At 43.9% G+C, this 21,104-nt stretch overlaps 1 long non-coding RNA gene across 1 annotated transcript in view; it reads right to left on the bottom strand.

The window, feature by feature from the left end:
* Positions 1-16,255, bottom strand: part of LOC126994923 (uncharacterized) — a 146,049-nt gene extending 129,794 nt beyond the window's left edge. The window contains exon 1 of the long non-coding RNA XR_007749741.1: positions 16,163-16,255. This is a non-coding gene — a long non-coding RNA (uncharacterized LOC126994923). The remainder of the gene's footprint in view (positions 1-16,162) is intronic.
* Positions 16,256-21,104: the final 4,849 nt, after the last annotated feature.

The raw sequence follows: 21,104 nt of genomic DNA, 5'->3' as shown, positions 1-21,104 counted from the left end.
GTGAGAGGCAGCGCGAGAGGAAGAGAGAGAAAGAGAAGTCGGAAAGGGTGGCGCCTGGCTGAAAACCGCTGCAGCACGGAATCTATTGGAACATTAAGCCGGGATTGGAGTGAGAGGCTGAGACGTGGGCTGCTTCAGACTTCGGGCCGATGGTGATGAGGGTAGAGGCTTACGGACCGGCAGGGAGAATGGCTTAGACAGGGCTTAGGCGGGGCAGGGAGAAGGGCTGAAGGCAGGGGGATGAATAATGACTAAAAGCAGGGAGAGGAAAGCTAGAGGGAGAGATTGGATAAGGAAATAATGGAGAGGAAGGAAAAGAAAAGGAAATGGACAAAAATATGAGAATGCAGACATGAGCGAGGAAAGAAAGATAAAGAATAAAGGAAATGAATGATGAGTAACGGTAAAGGAGAGGAGAGCTAATGGCAGGGACTGGGTTACGAAACAATGGTGAAGGAAGGAAAAGGAAAAAAAAGGATTGTCGATAAAGTAAGCAGACATTGATGATACAAACACGAGTAAAGAAAGAAAGAAAGGAAGAAGAAAAAATTTTGTTTGGTAAAGTTAAACCGAAGACAAGAAACGGAGAACAAAGACTAGAGTGAAAGAAGAAAACAAAACAAAGAAGACTGTTGGTGAAAGAGAAAACAAAGATCAAGAATGAGGACAAAGACAAAAAGAAGAAAAAAGGAAGAACCATTTGGAGGCGGGAAACCTAAACACAGGGATTGAGAAAAGAGACAAGCGCGAAAGAAGACAAGGAAGGAAAGGCTCTTGGTATGGAAGATAGCAAGTAGAAGACAGGAGCTGAAGACAAAGACAAATACAAAAAAGAAAAAAAAGGAAGAACTATTTGGAGGCGGGAAACCTAAACACAGGGATTGAGAAAGGAGACAAGCGTGAAAGAAGACAAAGAAGGAAAGGCTCTGGTATGGAAGATAGCAAGTAGAAGACAGGAGCTGAAGACAAAGACAAATACAAAAAAGAAGAAAAAAGGAAGAACTATTTGGAGGCGGGAAACCTAAACACAGGGATTGAGAAAAGAGACAAGCGCGAAAGAAGACAAGGAAGGAAAGGCTCTTGGTATGGACGAAGGTAAGTAGAAGACAGGAGCTGAAGACAAAGACAAATACAAAAAAGAAGAAAAAAGGAAGAACTATTTGGCGGCGGGAAACCTAAACACAGGGATTGAGAAAAGAGACAAGCGTGAAAGAAGACAGTGAAGGAAAGGCAAGTAGAAGACAGGAGGTGAAGACAAGGGTTAAGGCAGGGGAAGAGGCGAAAAGTGAGGGCAAGGACAGGCGTGGGGAGGGTCAGACTAACACAACAGAGGGAACCAGAACCGTGACCAGAATTACAGGAAGACGACGACGTGGAATTTGAAGGAAAACGGGAAAAGAGAGAAAGAAGAACAAGCATAAAAGGGGAAAGGACGAGGGAAAAGAAAAGATGAAAAGAGCGCAAGAAAATCAGAAAGCCGGAACGTGAAGAACAAGAAAAGAACGTGTGCGGAAATTAGATATAGATTAAAGTAGTGAAAGCCGTGAGGAAAAGTAGAAAAAGATTAAGAAAAGAAGAAAAAAAAGTTGCAAGTAAATTATAAAGACAGTTAGGATTAAGAACATGAAACCGAACTGTATGGAAAAGTATATAGAGGCGAAAGCAGTGAAGAAAAATAAAAGAAATAAGAGAATGAAAGTAAGAAGAAAGAGTTGATAGAAAATTAGGAAGAGTGGAAACATGAAGAAGAGGAAAATTAGATATAAGAAAAAAGTAAATTAAAGTGAAACAGTAAGAAAAAGAGGAAAAGGGAAGGAAAATAAAGCAGGAAAAGAATTACGAAGAACAGAAATATGAAGTGCATGAAAAAATAAAAAAGTGAAGCAATGAAAAAGAGGGAAAAGAAAAGAAATAAGTCAGAAAACGATGAAAAGAAGAGAGGCGAGCGATAAGACATGACAGAAGAAGGAACGAAAAGAAGAAAGGAAGGAAGGAGAGGGTTAAGTCTGAGTCAGCGGGCGTGAGTGTGTCTGAGGCGGCTGGCAAAGGGAAAGATCTAAACGCTGAGAGAGGGAGAGAGAGAAGACGGAAAAAAGAAAACCACAAAAAAACAACCGCGGAAAATAATCATACTTGTGGAAGGCGTCGTGGTGGTGATGATGGTGGTGATGGTGGTGATGATTATATGTATGTAGAGGGCTGGCTGTCAAGAGGAAAGATGGAAGACTTGGGATATAGCTTTTAGGGATGGGAAAGGGATATATATCGATGGGACAAGAGTAGGAAGGAAAGGAAAGGAAAAGAAGGAAGGAAGGAGATGTATCGAAGGAATGAAAGTAGGAAGAAAAGAAAGAAAGAGAAGGAAGAAAGGAGATGTATCGAAGGAGGAAGAGTAGGAAGGAAAGGAAAGGAAAAGAAGGAAGAAAGGAGATGTATCGAAGGAGAAAGAGTAGGAAGGAAAGGAAAGGAAAAGAAGGAAGAAAGGAGATGTATCGATGAAAGAAGAGTAGGAAAAAATTAAAGAAGAGAAGGAAGAATGGAGATATATCGGAGGAAGAAGAGTAGGAAGAAAGGAAAGGAAAAGAAGGAAGGAAGGACATATACCGCAGGAGGAAGAGTAGGAAGAAATAGAGGAAAAAAAAATAACATAGATGAAAAAGTGGATTTGAAACATACAGAAATGAATACTCGAATGCACAAGAGAACTAGAAGGTAAGAAAATACTAATAAAACAAAAAAAAAGAGAAAACAGAATACAAAGAAGAGAAGGAAGGGAAAAAAAGGAAAGATGATTAGATACGTTGAAAAAAAATAAGACTAAAAAATAAGTTAGACAAATAAACGTTGCAATAATAAAATAGAAAATAAAAAAAAAGTGAAATAGAGTTAAAGCATAAAAGGTATTAGAAGGGAAAGAAGGAGGAACAAGAAAAGATAAAAATAGAAGAGAAGAAGGAGGGGGAGGAGGAGAGGAGAGGAATTATAAGGATACAATAAATGAGAGGAGGAGAAGGAAGAAGAGAAGGAGGAGAAGGAGGAGAGGAATTATAAACTTACACGAAATGAGAGGAGGAGGAGGAGGAGGAGGATTGGAAAGAGTAAAAATAAACAAAAAAGAAAAGAAACGGAAACTCTTGAAGAAAACTCAAATATCAAGAAAACAAAAAAATAACCACAACCAAAAGGAAGAAATAAAAGCAGAGATGAAACTAAAAATAGACAAACACAAAGAATAAAAGAACAAACAGACATAACAAAAGATAAGAGGAATTAGAGAGAGAGAAGCAAAAAGGAGAATCTGGAAACCATTGTGACGGGGGTTAGAGAAAAGACACTGAAAAAAACAGGTTCGAATGCTCCTTTGAAGTGTTTTTGGGTGGAAAGGGCAGGAGAGGAGTATGGTAAGGTTACTGTGACTTGGGGGTTAAAGAAAGGGCACTGGAAAAAGGGGTTTGAATGCTCCTTTGAAGGGGTTTTGAGGTGGAAAGGGCAGGAGAGGAGTGCGGTGAGGTAACGTTCAGCAAAATAAGCGCTGGACTCCTGCCATATACCGTTCACATTAACTTGGCGATTTAGCCCCGCCCACTTCAGCCCAGCAACCACCAATAGGATCCAACCTTTCCCGTTACCCACCAATCACACGCAGCCGAAGTTGGAGAAGGGGGCGTGGCTTCCTTGTAGATTATCTGATTATATACACTCATTAAGGAAGTGGAAAAGAGTTATATGTCAAGGAAGTTTGGACAGAGTATAGCTTGTGGGCAGTGGTAGGTTATAATGAGGTTGTTTGGGTTTAGAATGAGTTAGCAAGGTTGTGGATGGGGTTATGGAGTGGAGAGGTTATGAGTGGGGTTGTGATAGTGGGTTTGAAATGGGAAGTGGGTGGATTGTGGTGGGTAAGTGGTTGTAGAGAGGGGGTGAGGAGTGGTGTGATGAGTTTGATGGGTGAATAGGTGGGTTGCGTGGTTGAGGACTGAAAACGAGGTGATGGGTTTGAGTTGGAAGTTGTAATGTATTCGAGGTGGATATAGATGGGGAGACGTAGGAGTGGATTCAAGGATGAGAAGGAGGACGAGGAGAGGAATGGACTAAGAGTGGATTCGAGATGGGCTTGGTTAGTGAGGTTACCGTGAATTGATGTGGAGATAAAAGGTAACTGTTGTCGGGGTTATGGGATATGTAGTAATAGATTCAAGATAAGTTAGTGGAGTTAGTTAAGAATGAGGACGAGGAAGAGATAGGAATGGACAAGAAGTGTGGATTCAAGATGGTTCGCTTTTGGAAATTAATTGTGAAGAAAATATGGTTGTCGATGATTCAGTGTAATAGTTCAGTTTTAAGTCGCTCGCCTTTCGTAAGTTTGTAATAAATGATAATGAAGACTTTGAGATAGGTATAGGTATTTCTTATTTCCTCCACTTCCTTCTTTCTCTCTCACTCTCTCTTATTTCCTTCCTTTTTTCCTTCTCTTTTATTTCTCCTCTTCCTTTTTTCCTTATCTCTTTTATCTCCTCTCTTCCTTCTCCCTCTCTCTTATTTCCCCTCTTCCCTCTTTCCCTCTCCCTCTCTCTAATTTCCTCTCTCTCCTCTTTCCCTCTCTTATTTCCCCTCTTCCCTCTTTCCTTCTTTCTTTTATTTCCTCTGTTCGTTCTTTCCTTTTCTAATTTCCCTCTCTTCCTTCTTTCCTTATCCCTTATTTCCTCTCTTCCTTTTTTCCTTCTCTCTTATTTCTCCTCTTCCCTCTTTCCTTCTCTCTTTTATTTCCCCTCTTCCTTCTTTCCTTTTTCCTTATTTCCTCTTTTCCTTTTTTTCCCTCTTCTATTTTCTCTATTCCTTCTTTCCCTCTCTTATTTTCCTCCTCTTTCTGTTTTTTTCCTCTTGTCTGCTTTCACACGTCATCAATTAAGCCTTCTTCTCTTTCCCTTCTTTCTTTTATTCGTCTGCTTTTCCTCTTTCCTCTTGCCTCTTACTTCTTCTATCTCTCACTCCTTTCCCTTTCCTGTCCTTTTGATGTTCCGTCTCTCCTCTCCTTTCCCTTCCTTTCCTTCGTCTGTTTTCACCCGTAAGATCAACACTAAACCACCACCACCACCACCTCCAACTCTTTCACCTCTGTCATCCCCAAAATAAAGACACATATCCACGCTATTAGTAAAGTCCAATACAGAGGCAACCTTTCCACTTTAACACGTAAGTTCACACCAGGCCATCACCTCCACCACCTGCATCCCTATCACCTTCGTCACCTGTCCGCATTCCACAAATTAATCCTTGGGCGAGAGATTGGACCGCGTGTTTCCGTGAGTGTCCTGCGCATTCCTGAGACACACACACACGCTCTCCTCAGGCGCCGGGAACCAGGGACGTGATGGAGGAGGCGGCGAGCAGGAATGAGGACGAGGACACGGGCGACATCTTGTAATGGGAAGATTCTAATTATCACCAGACGTTAATGAGTTTGGGATGGGAGACGGGTTACCTCTTCTCTCTCTCTCTCTCTCTCTCTCTCTCTCTCTCTCTCTCTCTCTCTCTCTCTCTCTCTCTCTCTCTCTCTCTCTCTCTCTCTCTCTCTCTCTCTCTCTCTCTCTTAGTTTTGGTAGTAGTAGTAGTAGTAGTAGTAGTAGTAGTAGTAGTAAAATCAATATTATCATTATCATCATTCATATTTTTTTAAGTGGGATTTGATTTATTTCCGACGATTTTCTCTTTTTTTTGTTTATCATCTTTATTTCCTCCTCCTCTTTATCCTTGTGTGTCTTTCTCTCGGTCTTATTCCTTCCTCTGTTCTCCCTTCCATTCTGTTTCTCCGGTTATTCTTTGCTGAGTTTTTTTTTTTCTTATTTGCCTTTCTCCCATCCATCATCCGTCCTCCTCTTCCTCCTCCTTTTGCTATTTTCCTATTGGCTTTCATTTTGCTATTTCTCCAGTTGAGTTTTGCATTTTCCTTTCTTCCTCTCCCTTTAAACTGCCTCTCTTTTCTTTCCCTTTCCGTCCTTTTCTTTTTCTTTTCCTTATCTTTCTTTTATTGTTGTCCTTCATTCTATATTCAGTCCTGTTTAATTCCACTTTTCTTTTCCTTTATTTTTTCATCCTCCTTTTTCCCTTTTCTGATCTATTGTTTTCCTATTCCTTCCATTTCCATCTTCTTTCTCTTCTTGTTCCCTTCTTTTCCTCTTTTTTGAGATGTCGAATTTCTGTTCCTCGTCTACTTCTCTTTATCTCTTCTCTCTATTTCCTGTTTCACCGTTCACCTTTTCTTCCTCTTCCTTTCTTTCTATTTCCTTTCCTTTCTATCTACTTTTCCTTTCTATTTCACCTTTTCTTCCTTTTCTTTCTCTTTCCTTTCCTTTCTATTTCACTTTTTCATTTCTATTTCACCTTTTCTTCCATTTTCTTTCCTTTCTATTTCCTTTTCTTTCTATCTCCTTTTCCTTTCTATTTCACCTTTTCTTCCTTTTCTTTCTTTTCTATTTCCTTTTCTTTCTATCTCCTTTTCCTTTCTATTTCACCTTTTCTTCCTCTTCCGGTTCACATCTTTTCGTTTCCCTCTCTGCCTCCTCCCCTTCTCTCTCTTCCCCTTCCTCCTGTCTTTCCCTGTCATCGCCTGTCTCTCTTCCTCTCCCCTTTCTTTTTGCGTCTGTATCCGCCTGCCTGTTTGACTTGCATTCTTCTCTCCTCTCCCTGTTCCTGTCTTTCTTTCATCTTTTCTCTCTATCCCTCTTCACTATCTTCATCTCCTCTGCCTTTCCTTCTTTCCTTCTACTCTTTCCTCTCTTCTTCTTCCTTCTTTTCCTTTCCTATTCCCTTTCCTTCATCTGCTTTGTCCTCTTTCCTCTTTCTTTTCCCTTATTTTCCTCCCTTTCCCTTCCTTGTATTGGTTTCCTCCCTCCATTCCTTCGCCTCCTCTCCTCTCATTTCTCTCCCTTTCCTCCTTCATCCCTCCTCCCTCACTCCTCTTCTCTTCGCCAGCTTCCCCTCCTTCCACTTCTCCCTTCTCCTTCCTCTCCCACTTCTCTCTCCTTCAACTCTCTCCTTCTCCTCCTCCTCCCTTCCGCTCCTCGCCCACTCCTTCCTACGTCTGCATCCCAGTGCCTGTCTGACCCGCCTCCTTTCCTCGTCTCCTCGCTCCTTCCTTCTGCTTGGCCGCCCCGCCCCCTCCGCCCCCCCTTCGCCCCCTTCCGCCCCCCGCTCCGTCACGCTGAGCCGGTGTGAGCCAGTTGTCCTTTGCGCCACACAGTTCCTGCCGCCGCCTCGCCGGAGGATCCTGCCCTCATCCGCCGGGCACAGATGACATAAATTCCAACAGGCCTCCCGCGCAGCCCCGACCCAGCAACTCAGCAAGATGGAAGCGCCCGAGGCCACTAACACACACAGATAGCAGTGCGGAAGCGTCCACCGCCCGCCGCCGCCTCCACTGCGAAACGGAGGCGTGAGGACTGCGGCGCGTGGAGGCTGCAAGACGTCAGGCTGCCCTCTCTTGTTGATTTCTTCCTCTCGTCTTAGCTTTAGAAATAGTCACGCTTACTGAGACTGTCAAGCTGCCCTTTCTTCCGCAGTTCCTTCTCTCTTTCTCTCCTTACAAAATGCTAGAGTCACCCTTACCAAGACTGTCAAACTGCCCTCTTTTCCGTAACTCCTTCTCTCTTTCTCTCCTTACAAAATGCTAGAGTCACCCTTACCAAGACTGTCAAGCTACCCTCTCTTCCGCAACTCCTCTCTTTCTCTCCTTACAAAATGCTACACCCACTAACACTGCAAGATATCAAGCTGCCCTCTCTTGTTCATCTCTTCCTCTCCTTTTATCTTTACAAATAGCCACGCTTACCACGACTGTCAAGCTTCTCTCTTCCTCATTTCCTCTTCCCTTTCTGCCCTTGCTAGTTGTCTTCTCTTCCTCATTGCCTCCTCTTCTTCTATCCTTGCATACTGTCACATCCACCACGACTGTCAAGCTCCCCTGTCTTCCGCATTTCCTCCTGTCCTTCTACCCTTACAAATATACTGTCACGCCTATACTAATGCTGCGAGACGGTGCATGAAGATTGTATGCTGCACCGAAGACAGTAAAACGTCAGGCTTCCTCCTCTTTTTCGTTTCCTCCTCTTCTTTCCTTCCTTCCTTTCTTCCATCCTTCCTTCTTACCTTACTTCCTTACATTCTTCCTTTCTTTCATCCTTCCTTCTTACCTTACTTCCTTACATACTTCCCTACTTCCCTACTTCCTTCCTTCCTTCCTTCCTTCCTTTCTTCCGTCCTTCTTACCTTCCTTCCTTAGATCCTTCCCTACTTCCTTCCTTCCTTCCTTCCTTCCTTTCTTCCATCCTTCCTTCTTACCTTCCTTCCTTACATCCTTCGCTACTTCCTTTCTTCCTTCCTTCCTTCCTTTCTTCCTTTCTTCCGTGCTTACTTCTTACATTCCTTCCTTGTATCCTTTCTTCCTTCCTTCCTTCCTTCCATCCTTCCTTCCTTCCTTCCTGTCTTCCGTCCTTCCTTCTTACCTTCCTTCCTTACATCCTTCCCTACTTCCTTCCTTCCTCCTTAGAAACAGACACGGCCTCCTGAACTACGAAGCAAGGATGTGGAAATTGTACTGCATGAAATACCACAAGACCTCAAGCCGCCTCCTCTCCTCGCCACCTTAGCTGCAGACCCACCCACTCACCAAGACTGAAGAGCGGGTGCGTGGAGGCTGCGGACGTCACCCTCCTCTTCTGCCCTTACTAGAGACATCGCCGCCAGGACCATGAAGAGTAACGTGAAGGATACAATAAGCGAGACTGTAGGAGCGCCTGATGTTGAGTTGGTTGCCTTCTCTTCCGCCTCCTTCACAAACAGAGCCACTCAGCCTCCCCTCAAGACTGCCTAACGGGTGCGAGAAAGCTATTTACAAGACTTCTCCATCTTGTATAAATAGAAATCCCACTCTGACTATGAAGAATAACGTGAAGGATGAGGTTTATGGAAGACTGCAAGATGCTCAAATTATCCTCCTCCAACTCCTTCTCTCTCTCTCTCTCTCTCTCTCTCTCTCTCTCTCTCTCTCTCTCTCTCTCTCTCTCTCTCTCTCTCTCTCTCTCTCTCTCTCTCTCTCTCTCTCTCTCTCTCTCTCTCTCTCTCTCTCTCTCTCTCTCTCTCTCTCTCTCTCTCTCTCTCTCTCTCTCTCTCTCTCTCTCTCTCTCTCTCTCTCTCTCTCTCTCTCTCTCTCTCTCTCTCTCTCTCTCTCTCTCTCTCTCTCTCTCTCTCTCTCTCTCCTTTCTTCATTTTATTCGTTTGCTTTTTTTTCCTCTTTCCTCTTTTTCTTCCCTTATTTTCCTCTTTCCTCTCTCACTCGTTTTCCTCTCCCCTCCTTTTTATTGGTTCTTCTCTCCTTTCTCCTTTCCTCTCCTCCTTCATCTCTCATTTCCCTCCCTCCTCCTCCTACTTCTACTACTACTACTACTACTACTACTACTACTACTACGCCTTCAGAAACAGACCCTCACACACACTAGAGCTGCCAAACGAATCCATGAAGACTGCAATATATAGAACACTGCAAGACATCACCCTTCTTCTCTCCTCTCCTGTCTTACCTAGAAACGCGCACCAGAACGATGAAATGGTAATCCGAGGACTGCAATACACGGAAGGTTCCTCCATGTCACGTTCCGCTGTTTCTCCTTTTCCTGGAACGCCCTTTTATACCACTCGATGACTCCCCGATGGAAATATACAGACTTGGATATTTGAAAGACAGGAGTATCTATGTGTTTTTCCTCTTCTTAAATTCCTTTTGCTATGTGTTTTTCCTTCTTCTTTTTTCCCCTTTGTTGTTTTCCTCTGCTTTTCTCTTCCGTATTTTTCCTCTTCTTTCTTAGCTATGTTTTTTCTTCTTCCTTTTCCGTGTTTTTTCCTATTTTCTTTTTGGTCTTCTTTCTTCTCATGTTTTTTTTCTTTTTCCTCCTTCCTTCCTCATCTCTTTTTCCTCTTTTTTCTTAGCTATGTCGTTTCCCTTTTCCTTCTTTCCCTTGTCTTCTTCTTTTTCTTCCTTCCCCAATGTCTTTTTACCTTTTCTTCTTCCTTCCTCTTCCATGTCTCTTTTCTCTTCTCTTTTTGCTCTTTTTCCTTATCATGTCTTTTTTTTCTTCTTTCTTACTTCCCCATCTCTTTTTTCCTCTTCTTCCTTCCTTCCTCATGTCTTTTTCCTCTTCTTCCTTCTTTCCTATGTCTTTTTCCTCTTCTTCCTTCCCTATGTCTTTCCCTTTTTCCTTCTTCCTCTTGTCTTCTTCCTCTGTTTTCCTTCCCAATGTCTTTTTTCCTTTTCTTCTTCCTATCTTTAACCTCAGAGAATGTTCACTTACACGCTCAAGACTTCGCAACGGTAAAGAAAAGGGCGATAAGACAAACCCTGCAACACCTCAACCTTCCTCTTCTTCACTTCTCCGCCGAGTCGCATCCACGGCCACCGCAGCAACGTTAAAAACTCTTCGGGACATCTGCATAACCTAATTCCTCCGTCCTCCCGTCTCGATAAGGCAGACCAAGACGCAGATATTCGAAGGACATAACCCCGGAATATGCAAGACTTCGGGGCTGGGTTGCGAGCTTGCGAAACTTTTAAAATTAGGAAACATGAGAACGCCAACCACAAATCTGCCGCTACTTCGGGACGCCAAGACTCAAGGACGAAAAGACAGCACACCTTTAACGACAGCCGGGTTAAAAGAAGCCAATTTCGAAGATTTTAACCCCTTGACTGCGGATTTCCTACCAGAAGACATCACCAAGCTTCAGGAATGGAACAAAAAGTGGCTGCTACAGTTAAATGAAGGAAAATGTAAAGTCCTGCACTCTGGGTGGGGATATCCAGCACACCAATACCACATGGGAAACACTCCACTATTCACCACAGAGGCATAGAAGGACCTGGGACTATTTGTTACCGGGCTACCCGTGAAAGCCAAATCCATGCCAATCACAGCGGAGGGACTAACAACAATTGGGTAAAAAGAAGCCAATTTCGAAGATTCTGAGAACTTGATAACTCATTCCAGGACCACAAGCCACGAATTCACACCCTTCAGGTATAATTCGGGACCAATTTTTGATTTGAAGCCAATTTCTCGCTTCATGTCGCTTTTGAAGACTCCGAGTTCTATATTCTAAAACCACAAACCACCCTTACTGTACGGTTTAAATTCTCATGTCCTCAACCAAAGCTCCATAGCCCATTTGTCGCTTCAAGGCAATATTAAAGGTTCCAAGCCCTTGATTCATCATTTTAAGATTGGGAATCACCATTTTAAGTCCTTCAAATTGAGTGTTAAGCCCTAAGTCTTCACCTAAACCCCAGTACCGCTTTAAAGATTAACTTATTTGTCGTTCTTACACTTCCTTCAAGTTTTTTTAAAGTCTAAATTCTTTACCCATGGCCCAATACTTCTTTTGAGACCCACTGATCCTAATTTCCAAGACCACAGGCAACGGTTATAAGCCCTTCAAGCACTCTTTTCCAAGATTCAAGTTCATAGCCAAACCAGTTCTCGCCTCAAGACTCACGTTTCCTAAATTTTAAGACCACAGTTTACCGTTCTAAGCCTTTCAAGTACTTTTTCAAGCTCCAAGTAAATAGATAAGCTGCAGTACTTTCCTCCAGAAGCACCTGTTCTCGTTTAAAGTCCCTCAAGTACTTTTAACGCTTCAAGTTCATAGGTAAGCCGCAGTACTCGCCTTCAGACCACATGCTGTCGTTCAAAGTTCTTTAAGTACTGTTTTAAGCTTCAAATTCATAGCTAAACCCCTTCAGAACCTCCAGAACCACATGCTATCGCTTAGAGTCCTTCAAATACATATCCGAGCTTAATGTCTGTACCTACGGCCTAGTTCTCCCCTCCAGACCCATTGACACAGGCCAGACACCAGCGGAAGGCACCCCACGACCCCACCACTGCAACAGTCTCTCCCACGCCCCCGAGAGCCGTCTGCAAAAACTTGTTCCCTCTCCCTCCACCTCACGTGCTTATAGTCATATTTACCTCCATTCAATATCCTCTTCCTCCTCCTCCTCCTCCTCCAACTCTTCCTCCTCCTAGCTCCTCTGCCTTCTTTCTGTTTTCTCATTTTCCTTTTTTATTTTATTTCTTGTTGCCGTTTTTTTATTTTCCTCGCTCTTTTTCTGTTTTTTTGACCTTTTCTTTTTTATCATTCTCTTCTTTTTATTTTACCTTCATATATTTTCTTGTGTTCCTTTTTTCTTGTTATTTTTTCTCTACTTCCTCATTCTCTTTACGGCTTTTTTTTTCCTCTTCCTTGTTCTCCATATCTTCCTCCTCTTCCTCCTTTTCTTATTTTTCTTCCCTTTTGTTCCTCTTTTCAATTTTCTTTTCTTACCTTTCTTTCAGCTGCTCTTCCTCCTCCTCCTCCTTCTCCTCCTCCTTCTTCTCTTCCTCCTCTTTGGCTAGACGCCGTATTTGCAACACCATTCACGCAACACCACGCAATATAACCTCCATCAGCACGCACGCACACACACACACATACACACACACTCACACACACACTCACACACACACACACACACACACACACACACACACACACACAGACACAGACCATTCCCATCATCTTCCTTCCCATTCTCCTTTCCCTTCCCATCCTCACGTTCCCTTCAGGACCTCTCAACACCCCATCACCAGAGAGTCGAAAGATCCCCCTTCCCTTCACCCTCATGACGCCCCATCACCTTCAAACGTTTGTCAGGGGGATGAAGGGAAGCTGAAAGGGCGAGAGGGCGAGATAAACATATGATAAAAAAACGTTTCGTGAGGAAGGAAGTTTAGGTGACTGCGAACGTTTCCGAATCAGAGGATGTTATTGGGTTAAGTGCTTGTGTGTGTGTGTGTGTGTGTGTGTGTGTTTGTTTTCTGGGTGATTGTGTTTCGATGTGGAGAGAGAGAGAGAGAGAGAGAGAGAGAACAGACAGACAGAGACAGACGGACAGATAGACAGATATGCTTAATTAGTCAGCTGGGACACACACACACACACACACACACACACACACACACACACACACACACACACACACACACACACACACACACACACACACACACACACACACACACACACACACACACACACACACAGACAGGGGTGGTTGGGACTCCTGGTTTCTCGTAATCACTGATGAAGTGTGAGGGGCCCGCTGCCAAAGACCATCCCTTGGCCGCCGCGCCGACCCACTAAATCACGCCGCGTTCCGTACCGTGGCCGAACTCACATCGAACTTGTTAGAAGAGACTCCCCAAGACACACTCAAGTTCACGGAAATGGGTCACGTCGGGTCCGGAGGAAGATGTTCAGCGTTGGAGACTTGGAAATGGAACTCGCAGGCTACGATGAGGATATCCGAGAGGCACTAATGAGTAAGATGAGTTGAAAAAATAAGGATGTCAAAGGCGCAACGATTTCCAAGATTAGAATTCCAGCAACATCGAAGTCTAAAGGAAGAAAACTCACAAATCAAAATAAAGTCCTAGTAGATTAGAATTCCAGCAACATCGAAGTCTAAAGGAAGAAAACTCACAAATCAAAATAAAATCCTAGTAGATTAGAATTCCAGCAACATCGAAGTCTAAAGAAAGAAAACTCACAAATCAAAATAGAATCCGAGTTGATTAGAATTCCAGCAACATCGAAGTCTGAGAAAGAAAACTCACAAATCAAAACAAAATCCGAGTTGAAAATACAGTAATAATGAAATGAAAGGAATAAAACTCGCTACAGCAGATCCCTTAGATGAAAATATACTCTCATCGATGTCTAAAAAGAAAATCTGAGTTGAAAGTAAAGTAATATTGAAGTGTAAGGAATCAACTCATGACAGCAGACTCAGAGATGAAAATAAACCCTCATCAAAGTCTTAGAAAGGAAACAAAACCACCACGAGATCTAGAATACAAACATCAGACCACATCGAAGTGCAAGAAGAAACCTCGAACTCACATCAAACTCAAGAAACTCAAAGGCCACGCTGATGATGATACAACCCGAGATCTCAAGCGGAAATTTAAAGGTCACCAATATTTCGTAATTGTCTTAAGAAGGATGAGTGGATGAGTGCATAGTCCTGGCTTTTCCTTCTGGCCTAACCCCGAATGTATTAGTGGAGTCAGCATTTGAAGGGATAGATTTTAATGGGATATGCTTGTGAGAACTGATGGAGGCTGGTGGATTAACGAGGATGTGGATGAGGGGAAGAAGGGAAGGAAGGAGGGAAATATACGAGTTGTCATTAGTCTTATTTCATCTGTATAAGTTTTTAAATGAATATGCTTTTGAGACCTAATGGTGGATGGTGGATTAACGAGGATGTGGAGGAGAAGAAAAAGGGAAGGAAAGAGGGAAATATACGAATTATCACTGTTCTTATTTCATCTGTAAGTTTTGAATGGATATGCTTTTGAAAACTAATGGTGGATGGTGGATTAACGAGGAGGTGGATGAGAGAAGGGAAAATAGAATGGGAATATACGAGTCGCTATGTCTCTTATTTGATTAGTAAAGATTTTTAGAGGGCGAAGAAAAACACCTGACCTTACCTTAATTAAGTTTGATAAAGTTTATGCAAGTTTCTGATTAGATTCACCAAAAGAAAAGGAAAGGAAAGGAGACCCGCTAACAAACAAACCTGATTAGTTCGTTGAGAGTTTGTAACCAGAGAAAAATCGCTTGCATGAGGAATGAAGATTAAGAAAAGGAGAGAAAAAGAGTCTCACTAACTCACAAGTCTGATTAGCTTGCTGAAATTGAGTTTGTAAGCAGAGAAAAATCGCTTGCATGATGAATGAAGATTAAGAAAAGGAGAGAAAAAGAGACACACTAACACACAAGTCTGATTAGTTTGCTGAAATTGAGTTTGTAAGCAGAGAAGAATCGCTTGCATGAGGAATGAAGATTAAGAAAAGGAGAGAAAAAGAGACACACTAACTCACAAGTCTGATTAGTTTGTTGAAGCTTAGTTTGTAACCTGAGAAAAATCGCTTGCATGAGGAATGAAGATTAAGAAAAGGAGAGAAAAAGAGTTACACTAACACACAAGTCTGATTAGTTTGCATACGTTTGTCTTGTAACCCGGGGAAAGAAAACACCTGTATGAGGAATGAAGGCTACATGCATGCTAATTACTGGAGCTGATGAGGCTAATATAAGTTCGTGCGGGGAGGAAGGACCCGCAACTCACACTCACCTACGAGAACTTCGGCGTCTTGCTCCTCGCGGCCCAGTTTGCCTCGCACGCCCCGGCCAATCATCCCACTTCTGCCGCACAGGAACATTCACGTGACTTTAATGAGACCGAATGTAGCGCCGGGGGAGGGGGTCGAGGCTCACCTGTCCGTCACGCCTCACCTGGGGGGCCGTTCACGCCTCCAATATCACAACAAGTGTCAATCGAATATGCAAGTGAACATTGGAGGAAATTGATATTTTTGTAACGGCTTAAAGTATAGATTGAGTTACGGGCAAGCCATTCGCCGCGGGTTTTTAGCGTCACGTGATGGACGGCGCAGCATTTGGTGGAGTCATTTACTTTGATTCACGTCATTTGCTGCAGGTCATTGAGGCGGCGGGTGACAGCGGCCCCAAATCACCGCTCCATATCTTGTCGCCCATCGCCGCCGCCGCCAGACGCACCAGGAAACCCTAAACGCCCTGATATTTCGCCGTCAGCAGCGTCTGGCGTCTGGCCGAGCCCTGCATCAGACCGACACTCGCTTTAGTTAACAGTAAGTTTGCCCAGACCCGAACAGCCGCCACCTCCCGCCCCGGCTGCTGCTGCTGCTGCTTCTGTTGTAGCCGCCGCCGCCACCGCTGGCACTGCCGCCGCCACTGCTGCTGTCACCCGCCGCCCACTGACACACACACACACACAGCCGCCGCTCACATGGCCATCACAGCGCCTCACTCCTCACACTCAGGCACCGTCCTCGTCCCCGCCATGGCCCCCGTCAGCCTGGCCGTGCCGCCCGTGTCTGACGAGGGAGTGTCCATCCCTGGTGCTCTCGACGTCAGTGTGGCTGGACCGAGTCTTCCCTCACCGTCAGGAGCCACTCTCGGGCCCACACCCCTGCCCTGACGCCCCACGCAGTGCCAAGGCCCCCAGCAGGGCGGCCCCACCCACCAGCAGCACACGGGACGCGGCGAGCCTCGGGAACAGTGAGCGCGGGAGGGAGAGAGCGGCGCGACTCAACTCCGCGGCACCAGTAGGTCGACTAACCTTTGGGAGGCGAGGCTGACTGGCTGCGGGCGGCGGGCGGGTGCCACTACCGCCGCTCCCGCCCCTTTGTGTTGGCTCACCTTGCCTCCTGCACCCACCCCCCGCCCTCCTTTGCTCCAGGACTCGCAACGCCCCAGGGGTGGAGGAAACACACACACACACACACACACACACACACACACACACACACACAGAGGAAAGGGAACAGTGATATGGACACCTCGCAGTTCTGTCGCTCTTTTTTTATCAATCGTGTTTTGCTGACTGTATTGTGTCCGTCTCCTTCACTCGATTCTTTTCCTTCAATTCTTTTCTGCCTCCGTCCTCCTCTTCCTCTCCCTTCCTCCCTCCCTGCTTCCTTCCCTCCCTGCCTGTCTCTCTCACTTCCATTCTTTATTTTCTTCGATGTTTTTTTTTCGATATCACAAGTGACGTATATGTTGCGTGTGTATGTGTGTGTGTGTGTGTGTGTGTGTGTGTGTGTGTGTGTGTGTGTGTGTGTGTGTGTGTGTGTGTATTCTTCGTGCCACAGTTATCACGAAGAAGAAGAAGAAGAAAAAGAAGAAGTAGAAATGAAGAGAAAAAAAAAGGAGAAATATGAATGAGGAGGAAGAAAGAGAACATTCGCATCATCATCATCATCAACAACAACAACAACAACAACAACAACAACAACAACAACAAAACCACCGCCAAGTCCCCCCCCCCTCCTTCCCCGCCCCCTCCCCCCTCCCAGTCTCCGCATTTTCCTTCATTTCAATACTAAATCTCTCATTATAAGTTCGACGGCTCCCTCGCCCGCCAACGCGACGCCCAATGAATCTTTAGCGTTTGCTGATGAAAGTTGGCGAGGGAGAGGAAGAATTTTTATGCGTCTAATCTCGAACCATTGTCAAGAATTTTTTTTGGGGGGGGGGGGTTGAAGAAATTTTGTAGTGTTTGGAAAGGTTAGACCGTGAAAAAGAGAGAGAGAGAGAGACCTGACCTACCAACCACCCAACAGACAGACAGACAGACAGATGGACTGACAGACATAGACAGACAGATAGACAGACAGAAACGGAAGTAAGAAGTATGACACAAAAATTAACAAAAAAGAAAAAAAAGATAACATTTGATCATTTAAAGTTTAATAAAAAAAAGAAAGATTTATTAGGAGACACGAGATTCACTTTACCTCCTTGCATTTCTATATTTTTAAGGCAAGTCGAGCATTCACCTCAAACCGTCGACTTCCCTTCATCGCATCTCTCCCCCTCACTAAGCTTATAGACGCTCCCTTGCTCTCTCTCTTATCCTTTTTTATCCTCCTTTCCTTCCTTCCTTCCTCTCCGTTGCTTCTTCCCCTCTTCTTTCTCCTCTTCCCCTTTTTTTCTCTGGTTATTTCACTGATTTGCTCTTCCTATTTTGTTCTCTTTTAATCTGTTATTTTTCTCTCTTTTCCCCCTTTTTCCTTAACTTTATTTTCCTTATCCTATTGTTTATTTGTTTTTCTTCTTTATTTCCCATTTTTCTTCTCAGTTTTCTCTATATTGTTCCTCATTCTGATTTTCCTTTCCTTTCCTCTGTTATCTGCTATTCCTTTCTTCTTCCCTGGTTTTCCTTCTTTCTTTTCCCTTCGTTTTTTTTTATTTCCGTCCTTCGTCGTATTCCTGTTTCTCTCGTTTCGTTTTATTTCCTTCATTTCCCTTTTCCTTCTTTTTCTGTCTCCTTTTATTCTTTCTTCTTTGACTTTTATGTTGCCTCTTCCTTCGTTTTCTTTTCCTTTCCTCACTCCATCCATCTTCTTTCTCCTTATTTCCTTCCTCTATCCTTTCCCTTCTCACATCCTTTCTTCTCCATACTGTTTCCTTCTTCTTTGTTTCTTTCTTCCCATCTTCGTTAATTTCTTATCTGGTGTCTTCTCTTTTGTTCTCCTTCTCCTCCTCCTCCTCCTCCTCCTCCTCCTTCCTTTTGTCTCTTTTCCTTTCTCTTTCTTTCTTTCCTCTGAGTCTTTCCACCAGTTTCTAATCTTCCTACGTCTTATTCTTCTTATTCTTTTTTTTTTTACATATTTCTGTTTTTTTTACTTTATTTCTTCGTTTTTTTATTTTTCGTTCCTTTCTCCTCCTCCTCCGCCTCTTTTTCTTCCTCCTCTTCTTCCGCCTCTTCCTTCTTTTTTTTCTTTTCTTTCCTCATTTTTTTTTGGTTTTCTGTTAAGTCTTTCCACCTTTTTCGAACCTTCCTTCCTTTTTCTTATTATTCTAACTGTTTATTTCACATTCTTATAACTATTTTCTTCTCTTCTTTCTCTTTTCCCTTCGTTTTTTTCTTCGTTTTTCCCTTCTTGTTCTCTTCACCTTCCTCCCCCTTCTCTTCCTCCTCCTCCTCCTCCTGGACGTAAATTTTCACACCAAGTCGAGGAAGAAAACCAGTAACTTCCCAAACGACTGAGGCGCCGTATGTTGGGAGGAAGATTTGGTTTACCTCCTCCTTATCTCTCTCTCTCTCTCTCTCTCTCTCTCTCTCTCTCTCTCTCTCTCTCTCTCTCTCTCTCTCTCTCTCTCTCTCTCTCTCTCTCTCTCTCTCTCTCTCTCTCTCTCTCTCTCGTTTTTTTAGTATTTTTATTGTTTTTTTTTGTTTTATTCCGCCGTTTAAGTTTGTTTTGTCACTTTTTTGTCTTGTTTTCTTTCTTTTTCTTGCTTGTGTGTAATTTCTGCTGTTATTTCAGTTTTAAGTTATTATTTTTTTTTACCTGTTTTGTCTAGTGAAAAATGTTTACTATCATCGTTATTTCTCTTTTTTTTTTCACTCCTACTCGAATGTATAATTGTTTGTTTTCTTTTCATCCCATTCTTTCTTCTCTTTCCTTTGCTTCAGGTTATAACACAGATTACCTTTTCTTTTTCTTTTTTCTTTGCTTGTGGTCTGCAGCGTCCATTTCCTCTCTATTTATCTATGTCCAATTCCCTTCCTCCCTTCCTTTCTCTTCCTCTTACGCTTTTCCTATAATTTCCTCTTATACGTGTGTTTGTTTATCCCAAGATGCACTTAACATGGATTCATTCTAACGTCTTTTGCTTTCTCTCTTTCCTCTCTTTCTGCCTCATCCATTTACATTTATTTTCTTTCCTGCACTTGTTTCCCCATTTATACGTATTTCCCTCGCCTTGGGTACTCTAAATCGTCTATACAGTTACTCGTAGCAATGTTCCTCTCGCATGAAGTTTTGTTTGTGTTATTTTCCTTGTGCAACGTAAAGCAGAACTCACATTCGTCAAGCACGTGACCGAAAACTCTTGGTGATTCTCCCGCCACAGTTCACAATTACTGGCACGTGTGTGTGTGTGTGTGTGTGTGTGTGTGTGTGTGTGCTTCGTCTAGCCCTCCAATTTTGTTCCCTTCCCTCTCTCCATCTCTCCTTTCCTCCTCCCATTCTCTTCCTCCCTTTCCCTTTGCCTCTGTTCCACCCTCGTATCTCTCCTTCTCTCCCTCTATCTCTCTCTCCCTTCCCTCTTTGGTCTATCCTTCCCTCCCTTCCCTCTATTTATCTCCCTCACTCTCTTCCTCACTATCTCTCGATCGCCTCCAATTCACCTTTTTTTCCTCCTCCTCTTCTTCCTTTACTTCTTGGTCTAATTATCCCTCTCATCCTCGCTTTTTCCCCTTATCCATCTCTGTTTCCCTCCTCTCAGTCCCTCGCATTCCCCTTTTTCCCTCCCTTTCTACCTCCCTCCCTCCCTCCTTCTCTCCCTCCCTCCTTCCAGCATCAGGGTGCCTCCGCGGAGTCTGTGTGGCGCCAACTGTCCCGCCCTGAGTTGTCTGCTTTTCCCGACTCGCCATCAGACTTAGCAAGAACTCTCTCCTCCTCCTCCTCCTCCTCCTCATTCTCGTCTTCCTCCTCCATGTGTTAATCGTTCTTCTTCATCTTCCTTCCCTTCCTCTCCGACTCTTCTTTCTCCTTCTCGTAGTTTTTTTTTTCCTTTTCTTTCCTTTTTTTCGTTTTTTTCCTTGTCTTCTTCTTTCCATACTCCCCTCTCTCCTCCAGTATTAATAGCTCCTCCTCCTCCTCCTTCCTTCCCTATCTTTTCCTTCCCCTTAGTTTCCTTTCCCTCCCTTACCCTCCCTTTTCTGAAACTCTCCCCCTCTTCTTCTCTCTCTTTCTTTCTCAGCAAAGGGAAAGGAATGGAAGGGAAGGGAAGGGAAGGGAAGGGAAGAGAAGGGAATGGAATGGAATGGAAGAGAAGGGAAGGGAAGGGAAGGGAAGAGAAGGGAAGGGGAGGGAAGAGAAGACAAGAGAATGGAATGGAATGGAAGAGAAAGGAAGAGGAGGGAAGAGAAGGAAGGAAGAGAAGAGATGGAAGGAAGGAAGAGGAAGGGAAGGAAGAGGAAGAGGAAGAAGAGGAAGGGAAGGAAGAGGAAGGGAAGGAAGAGGAAGGGAAGGAATAGGACGGGAAGGGAAGGAAGGAAGGAACGGGGAGGAAAGGAAGGAAGGAAGGAAGGAAGGAAGGAAGGAAGGAAGAAGGTAAAGACTCTGAAGTGATATCTAAGACTGGCTTGTGAGGATATATTTTTAAGGGGGGGAGGGGAGGGTGCTCTCTCTCTCTCTCTCTCTCTCTCTCTCTCTCTCTCTCTCTCTCTCTCTCTCTCTCTCTCTCTCTCTCTCTCTCTCTCTCTCTCTCTCTCTCTCTCTCTCTCCTTGTTATTTATATGTAAGAGCGCCATTGTCCAGTTTCCTTTCTTTCTTGACCGGGTAACAAACTCGCTCTGGAGGATAGAGGAGGAGAAGGGAACGAGAAGAGTGAAGAAAAAGAAGAAAAAAGGGATGAAGAGGAAGAGGGAGTTAAGGGATTTTTCTTCTATTCAG

The sequence above is a fragment of the Eriocheir sinensis genome, chromosome 7 (genome assembly GCF_024679095.1).
Source record: "Eriocheir sinensis breed Jianghai 21 chromosome 7, ASM2467909v1, whole genome shotgun sequence".
Classification (NCBI taxonomy): Eukaryota; Metazoa; Arthropoda; class Malacostraca; order Decapoda; family Varunidae; genus Eriocheir; species Eriocheir sinensis.
Note: the sequence above shows the minus strand (reverse complement) of the source record. Positions and strands in the feature narration are given on the sequence as shown.